The sequence below is a fragment of the Henckelia pumila genome, chromosome 1, assembly GCF_033568475.1.
Source record: "Henckelia pumila isolate YLH828 chromosome 1, ASM3356847v2, whole genome shotgun sequence".
NCBI lineage: Eukaryota > Viridiplantae > Streptophyta > Magnoliopsida > Lamiales > Gesneriaceae > Henckelia > Henckelia pumila.
Window position 1 is genome coordinate 84,606,300 of NC_133120.1, and position 9,283 is coordinate 84,615,582.

General features: G+C 39.6%; 1 long non-coding RNA gene across 1 annotated transcript; it reads left to right on the top strand.

Moving 5' to 3' along the window:
- Positions 1-572: 572 nt before the first annotated feature.
- On the top strand, positions 573-1,217 carry LOC140876291 (uncharacterized). The gene is made up of 2 exons (XR_012148729.1): positions 573-796; positions 928-1,217. It is a non-coding gene; the product is annotated as an uncharacterized lncRNA (long non-coding RNA).
- Positions 1,218-9,283: the final 8,066 nt, after the last annotated feature.

Consider the following 9,283-nt stretch of genomic DNA (forward strand, 5'->3'; position numbering starts at 1 on the left):
AGTTTTGAGGTATATTTCGAGTTAGGGTTTGAATTTCGGAATTTTTGGTTGAATTCGAATCCAAATAATTGATATATGATTATTTGTTGGTTGTAGGTGCTATATTTGATCCGATTTGAGGTATAGATCGAATTCCCTATTTTTCTGGAATTTATTTCGAAAATTCAGTATGTGTATATTAGGGATTTTTGAATTATTGTGTTGAATTATTGAATGTTTGGGTCTTGGAATACCTTAGAATTAATATATAATAATTCTGGAATTTTTGGGAATTTATCGGATTTTTTCAGAATATTAATTTGGATATTTTTGACCCTAGGATTGAATATTTAAATTGTTTGGAAGTTGAAATATATGTTAGAATTGATGGAAATGGTAATTGCCTCAGGTTTGGAGTAATTAGGATTGCACCAAGTTTGTAATAATTACTTTGGTAATTATTTGGCAATTAAGGTACGGATTGATCGCTATCTTACAGCCTTTATGAGGATATGTAAAATGTCTAATTGTTATTTGAGGTATTGGCTTGTTTATATATTTTATATGATGATTGTGATGAATGATGCATTGCATTCATATTGAGCCATTATTCTCTTATTCCTGAGATTGTTATCCACTCTTTAATTAGTTGTCTAGAAATCTGATGCTAGCGTAAGAGCCGCGCAGTTCTGCAGACTGTCCCCCTTGACGCGTACTGATGCAGGGCCGCGCAGTGTTTGAACTGTTCCCCTAGCACAGGTGGCCACATATTAGCTATTGTTCTTTGGATCCAGATTTTGATATCCGATGTTCCTTGGTACCATTCACTTGCATTGAATTAGTTGTTTTACATATCATTTATTTTGCTGTAATTTATTTGATCTTCGTACTGGGGTTTGACCCCTGTCCCTCGGGACTGCTGTGGTTTTGTTCTTATTGCCATGGCAGGTAATACAGGTGGTTCTGTTGCCTCTGGTGGTACATCTGCCAGTGGAGCCCAGGGAGGGTATTGAGTCGTTGTGAGTTCCCAGTTATTATATATTATTATTGGAGTCTTTTATTTGCCGGGGAGATGCCCCGTGTATCTGTATTGATATTTTTGTGACGTTGGAATTTGCTTGTTGATGTGTTTAGCCTTGCCGGCTTGCATGTGTTTAGTCCTGGCCAGTGCGGCTGTAGGTTTGTGTGTTGTCGAATTGGACACTATTTTCGAGTATTGTATTGCTGTTTGAGTTTTTGATTTTCCCTGGTATGTCCGATTTACGGGGAGGTCATGCCGAATTTTTGGTAGGACCAAAAGAAAAATTTTAACTCGTTTTCGCTGTTTACATTAATTACTCTTGATTGCATGATCATTAAATACTAATCAGGAACGGGCCCTCACATTTGGTATCAGAGCATAAACTGGGATATGCTCGAAATAGAGTCTAGTACACTTGAGTCTAGGCACGAATGAAGATGATTGCGTATTTGTTTGACTACTTGCTCTTATCTGTTAATTGTTACTTGAATAATTTGCTCTAGAGTTAGTAGTTAACTAGGCTTTGACTTTTAGTTAAGCTCGTTTGCCTAGAATTATGTTATCATCTTGTGTTATATTTGGCCTAAAGATTTGACCTTGGATTTCTTTAGATGGCCCATAGACTTCGAGGTGGAAAAGGAAAGAATGTTGTCCAAGAATCTGGCGGTCAGAATGAGGTTGGTCTTGATGGAGTCTTGCGTGGAAGACGTGGTCGTCCTGCAAGAAATGTAATAAAAGATATTGATGCTGAAGTGGACCAGCTGGGCAATCAAGTTGATGAAATGGAGTTGGTGGTCGCTAGATTTCAAAGATTGAATCCACCCACCTTCAGTGGAGATGAAGGCAGTGAAAAAGATGAATCTTGGTTGAGAGCCATGAACAACCTGTTCGGGTTGGTGCACTATAATTCTGAACGAAGGGTATCAATGGTGGTTCTACAACTGAAAGATACTGCTGAACGTTGGTGGGAGGCTATGAGAACAGCTCTGGTTGAGGCTGGTAAACCTGTTACTTGGGATGTTTTTTGCTCCAAGTTCCGACAAGAATATGATCCACCTTCTTTTGTGGCAGAGAAAACATCTGAGTTCTTCAATCTGGTTCAAGGTGATTTGAGTGCTGCAGAGTATGCCAGAAAGCTGTCTTCATTGTTTACTTATGTGCCACACATTGCTTCTAAAGATGGGGCTAAACTTTAAAAGTTTATGGAAGGACTAAATCAGAATCTTTACTCCTTGGTCTTGGCCAGCAACCCAGTTGATTATGCTGATGCGGTTGACAAAGCCATCAGACAGGAAGCAGGGTTAAGAAGGGGTCGACCGCAGTATACTATGCAAGCACCCTCTGGCAGTGCACCATTTTCAGCAAACACCTCTTTTGCACCTCAGCAATCATTTCAGCAACCTAGACCGCAGAGATTTAAGCCTAAGGGAAAACAATTCAAGAAAAAGTCATTTAGCACTTCCTCTAGTTCTGGTAGTTCTCGTGGTGGGGGATCTTCATGGGTTCCTAGAGAGTCTTGAAATATTGTGGAGGAAGGCATTCATCCGATCAGTGCATAGGAGTTCAGGGAGTCTGTCGTACTTGTGGCCAACCAGGACATTATGTAAAGGTTTGTCCTAGTGGGGGAGGACAGCAGCATCAGTCTTCTCAGTTTAGCCAGTTTCCTCGAGCTCCAGCTCCTAGACCTTTCACTCCTCAGTTTACGCCGCAACCCAGTTTCTCCCAGCCGAGAGGTCCTCCTCAGCAGCAGTTCCCAGGGCCTCAGCAGGCTAGAGTTCATGCATTGACTCACGACCAGGCTCAGGATGCACCTGGAGGGGTTATAGCAGGTATATGTTTTATCTTTGATCATCCTGCTCGTATATTGATAGACACAGGAGCATCTCATTCATTTCTATGTGCTGCATTTATTGTTGAGCATGAGATTGCTACTACCTTGTTGATTGATCCAGTGTCTGTGTCTACCCCTGCCGGTGTGTATTTGAGGTCGCATGATATAGTGATAAACTGTGTAATTCGTTTCGATGAAAGCATTATGATAACCAACTTGATTAAGTTGTCTATGTCTGATTTTGATTGTATTATCGGAATGGATACTTTGACCAACTATCGAGCTACAGTTGACTGTTTTCATGGAGTAGTAAGATTCCGACCGTATGTTGGTGGCAAATGGAATTTTTATGGTGATGATTCTCGATCCCGTATTCCTTTAGTGTCAGCCATGCAGATGTTTGGGTTATTGTCTGCTGGAAATGAAGGGTATTTGATCTATGCAGTAGATGCTACTCAAGACAAGGGATTGAAGGTTTTAGATATTCCAGTGGTTGAGGAATTTCCTGACATATTTCCCGAAGAGATTCCAGGCTTTCCGCCTCAAAGGGAAATAGATTTTAGTATTGATTTGATGTCATGAGCAAATCCAGTTTCCAAAGCACCTTATCGAATAGCTCCAGCAGAATTGAAAGAATTAAAAGAACAGTTGCAGGATCTTCTGGAGAAAGGTTACATCAGGCCAAGTATGTCGCCTTGGGGAGCTCCTATACTGTTTGTGAAAAAGAAAGATGGATTGATGAGGATGTGCATTGATTATCGTAATTTAAATCAGATCACAGTGAAGAATAAATACTCATTACCACGCATTGACGATCTGTTTGATCAGTTGCAAGGTACGTCTGTGTACTCAAAAATTGATCTTCGTTCTGGTTACCATCAGCTTCGAGTCCGTGAAGATGATATTCCAAAGACAGCATTTCAGACACGATATGGTCACTATGAATTCCTCGTCATGCCATTTGGGTTAACGAATGCTCCAGCGGTTTTTATGGATCTGATGAACCGTATATTTCGAGAGTTTATAGACAGATTTGTTATCGTTTTCATTGATGACATTCTGATCTATTCAAAATCGTTGAAGGAGCATCGAGATCATTTGAGGCTAGTTCTTCAAACTCTCAGAACTGCACAACTGTACGCCAATTTTTCAAAGTGTGAGTTCTGGTTAGACCGAGTTGTATTTTTGGGACATGTAATATCAGCTCAAGGAGTGTCTGTTGATCCCATTAAGATTGATGTCATCCTTAATTGGACAACACCCAGGAATGTTTCTGAGATTCGTAGTTTCTTGGGATTGGCTGGATATTATAGGCGATTTATCGAAGGATTTTCTAAAATAGCGAAGCCTATGACACAACTGACACAGAAAGATCGACGTTTTGTTTGGACTAGAGAGTGTGAAACTAGTTTTCAGACTTTGAAAGAAAAGTTAACCACAGCCCCTGTTTTAGCTTTACCTTCGGGCTCAGGTGGGTTTGTCGTCTGTACAGATGCTTCTCTAAATGGACTTGGATGTGTTTTGATGCAGCATGAGCGAGTTATTGCTTATGCATCACGTCAGTTGAAGCCTCATGAAACTCGATATCCAGTTCATGATTTAGAGTTGGGTGCCATTGTAATGCCCAGAAATTCGGCACGTAAATCCGCATGCATAACTAGGGGATTTAATAATTTTAAAATAATGTGAAAATGTGTTAAATTAATTTTATATGTTATTATATGAACTATGTGATTTATTGGCATGTTTTAAATATTGGTTCGGCATTTAAATCGGTATGATGTGATTTATGAATTAATCTTAGAAAATTTATTTTATGATCGCGTAGGCGGGACCGTGGACGGACGAGATACCAAAATATTTAGCCAAAAATATTTTATGAGTTTTATGAGCCTTAAAATAATATTTTAAGGTATTTTGTCAAGAAAATTTTAGTATTTAATTATATATTTATTTAAGGGTTTATTTTTAGCCAAAATTAGCCTCTTTATTGACTTTTATTAATTTTTAAAATTAACCTATTTAATAATTTCGAGATTTGGAGTTATCTTATCAGATTATTATTATTATTAGAGAGTTTTAATTATATTTTCTATGGTATATTATCTATATTAATTAGTTAATATTTATTATACAAAAATTTATTTAAAAACCTAATCCTACCCCTTTAAAAAAAAAAAAAAAAAACCTACGCCAAAACTTACCTAGCCGCCTTCTCCACCTCTTCTCTTCCCCATCTCCACGCTCCTCATCAGATTCCTAGGCCACCATAACCGACCTTTGAAGTTTTATCAAGTTTTGGTTCGTCGTTCGTCGTCCGGTAACCGAATACGCGTCGGAATCAACATTTTTAATCAAATATTCATCAAGGCACGTTTCGATTCCCTTCTTGCTCACCGTTTAAATCGTAGTACACTGATTTTTATCTGATTGATATGTTGATTCATGTATATTGTGCTTGAATGAAAAATCTTACAAGATCATGCATGGGTTTCACGTTTTCTGCATGAGTTTCACGTTTCACTCGTTTTTGATTCATGGACAAATCGAAGCTGCTGGTGTATGTATTGGGGTCGTCCTAGGGTCCCATAGGGTCAGTAGATGTGGGTGGAAAGAGTCTGAACGGGCCGGACTCGGGATTGAGAGCCGCTGGTACGGGAGCCGTGCGTGCAGGATGGTAAGGGGAAGAAGGGGTTCGGTCTCTTCTTGCAGGGTCTGGGCTCGAGCCAGGATTAGTCCATGGGTTGCACCTAGACCCTGGGGTGGTCCAGGTGTCGGAGCTCCGGCATGGGGTGGCCGGAGCTGGTCAGAAAAGGGAAGGGTGGTGGATGCGCAGTCTGCGCATCCAAACAGGGAAGGAGGGGTTCGGGTTGCTCAGTTAAGGGGCTGGCTGGACCAGGGCCTGGTCTGGTCGGTCCGGCAGGACCCTGGGGAGGTCCTGCCGGCGGAGCTCCGGCCAGGGTGGCCGGAGCAGGGCTGTAGCAAGGAGGTAAGGAGAGCCTGCCGTGAGGTTAGGAGGGAGATGGGGATAAATCGTACAGGGTGGGTTTTGGGTTTAGGCGGGCCGGGCCGGGCCGGGTTTTGGGTCCGGTTCGGGTCTAAAATGATGGGTCAAATAATTTTAGTCCGGGTCTAGATTTTTATTATTTAGGCTCGGGTGTTTTTATTTTAATTAAATGAGAGATTAATTAACAATTAATGGGTTTGGGCTTGATTAATTAATTAATTGGACTAGTTTAATGGGATTAAATAATTATGAAAGAGAGCCCACTAATTTGTCATGGACCGTGTGATCCATGAGAATTATTGGGCCAAGTGGAGTCGGGTTAAGTAATTTCATCGGTCTAATTTATAATTAATGGGTAAACAATGCTTTTATTAATTAAATTTAAGTTAATTAGTTAATGGGCTTAAATTATATTTTAAGTGAGCCCATTAGTTTCTCTTGGGCTTGAGGGCCCAAGAAGCTTAATGGGTCAGGTCAGGTTGGGCTTTTGGATTTTTGAGTTTAAGTCTAGCGGTCAGCAGCTCGAACAAGTTCTTGGAAAAAAAATAAATGTCCGTAAATATATATTTAATTCATGCATGCATTTTTATTAGATATATAAGTATTATTTTTAAGAAAAATAAATTAAATATATATTTACGGGCGAATTTCATGAAAATAAAGAAATATATGAGAATTTTTTTTATGTTCATGCATCATTAAGAATTTTTATGATAAGTTTAATTGCATGTTAAGAAAAATATATTTTTATGGAAGTTGAAGTGAAGGTGGAAAGTGATGTGGTTGGAGGCCGGGATACCTGGGCCCGGTGACCTTCCTAATGATGTATAAGTATGATGAGCTTATGGATCCAGCTGAGAGGGCTGGTGAAGTGGCAGCACAGAGGTGGAAACCCCACCGCCGCGTACGTTGGTTTATAGATTGATCAATCGATTAGTATGATGCCACCGACATGGATACGACCTGTTGAGAACTAGGAAAAATATGATAAGTTAAATTATGATATTTATGATGATACATGTTATAGTATGATGATTAAATAGTATGATTGTATTTCATGTTTATATTCATAATATTTTAAGAGCATGCACGTATAATTACTATTCACGTATTTTATATGATGTGTGCTTGTGTGTGGTTTCATTTTGTTAAATAAGGATAGAACGTGCTGAGCCTCTAGGCTCACTAGATTTAAATGGTGCAGGTGAGCAGAATAATAATGAAGTTAATGTGTTCCCGACTGGCGGCGAGGGCGTATGAGTATCCAGGCGGCTAGTACCCGTGACCATCGCTCAATTATGAATTTTATGTTGAAACTAGAACATTTATTTCCGCATATGTTTTACTATTAGATTTTTTTTAGTATTTATTTTATAAGCTTGCATGGATTTTTGTTAAGGAAACATTATTTAGGAATTTTATTATGACAATCTTATGGATTATTATTTAGTAATTAATGTTAGGTATTTATTTGCATGCACGTACTTTCGTTATTATTTATGTTTAATGTGTAAATTTATATTAAATTAAGTAAAGTTATTTTTAAGTACAATATATATATGTATGGGCATATATATATTTATATTTATTATTTTATAGTTAGAGAGTTATTTTAAAAAAAAAAATTTCACTAGAAGTTCTAGGATGTTTCATTTGGTATCAGAGCCTTGGTCCTTGGAGGGTTACTAGCCTGCTACACGGAGCTCAGAAGCCGCACTGCCAGTCTGTAAGTTTTAAGTGTTTTAAATTATGATTTATTCATGGGACACATGAGTTATGTTTTTATTTATTTATGAAAATTAGAATTTAAAGTTACGACAGTCTTAAAGTCAAAAATATTAGTTATGCATGGCGATTTACGTAAAGAAATATGTGGTGGTACAGAATGCCTCCGAGACCAGTGAACAGACGTGGGGGACATCCACCCCCACCTCCACAGAATCCTCTTTCAGCATTGGAGCAGGCCAATGCGAATATGATGGCTGGGATTACTGCTCTGTTGGAGCAGCAGGCGGCACGTCCGAGGCTTTCACACGATGAGGATGTGGCTGAGCGGTTCCAAAAGAAGGGACCCAAGGAGTTTACAGGCGCCACTGATCCGCTCATTGCCGAGGGATGGATCCGATCACTAGAGTCTATCTTTGACTACATGGGGATTACAGATGTGGACAGAGTCAAGTGTGCAATTTATATGATGAGAGGGGATGCAGCCTCGTGGTGGGAAGGCGCTGTTAGAGGCGTGAACCTACCTACTTTGACTTGGATAGAGTTCAGACGTATGTTCTTTGCCAAGTATTTCACTGAGGATGTGCGCAGCCGCATGATCCGGGAGTTCATGAGTCTCCGTCAGGGGGACAAGTCTGTGGTGGAGTACATTACACAGTTCGAGAGGGGGTGTCGCTTCGTACCCCTTATTGCTGACAGTGCACCGGAGAAATTGAGACAGTTTGTTGATGGGCTTAGGGCGGACATCAAGCATGATGTACGCATGTTGGACGTCACCACTTATGAGGCAGCGGTGAGTAGGGCACTACGATCCGAGGAGGGTAGGAAAGATATCTTGAGGGAGCAACAGAGGAAGAGGCAGCTACAAACATCGTACCATGAGTCGTATCCACAGCAGGATGCAAAGAAGCAGTCTACTGGGCCGTCGAAAGGCCCAAATCCACTGAGACAGCAAGGAGCTACCGTTCCTCGTGCAGAAGCACTACCTCTCTGCCAGAAATGCCAGAAGCCCCATCCAGGACCGTGCATGAAGGGATCAGGCATGTGCTACCATTGCAAGGAACCGGGACACATTATGCTGCATTGTCCCAAGAAGAATGCTGCTGGACGAGTCTTTGTGATGCAGGCGGAGGAAGCAGCACCAGATACTTTGCGCATCACGGGTAATGTTATTTAATGCATTAAATTTGTCGGAGCTGGATTGCTCGATTCGGAACTACACGAGGAAACATGTTCTTGCCTAGAGTTCGTTTTAATTTCGAGGACGAAATTCCATTTAAGGGGGAGAGAATTGTAACGCCCAGAAATTCGGCACGTAAATCCGCATGCATAACTAGGGGATTTAATAATTTTAAAATAATGTGAAAATGTGTTAAATTAATTTTATATGTTATTATATGAACTATGTGATTTATTGGCATGTTTTAAATATTGGTTCGGCATTTAAATCGGTATGATGTGATTTATGAATTAATCTTAGAAAATTTATTTTATGATCGCGTAGGCGGGACCGTGGACGGACGAGATACCAAAATATTTAGCCAAAAATATTTTATGAGTTTTATGAGCCTTAAAATAATATTTTAAGGTATTTTGTCAAGAAAATTTTAGTATTTAATTATATATTTATTTAAGGGTTTATTTTTAGCCAAAATTAGCCTCTTTATTGACTTTTATTAATTTTTAAAATTAACCTATTTAATAATTTCGAGATTTGGAG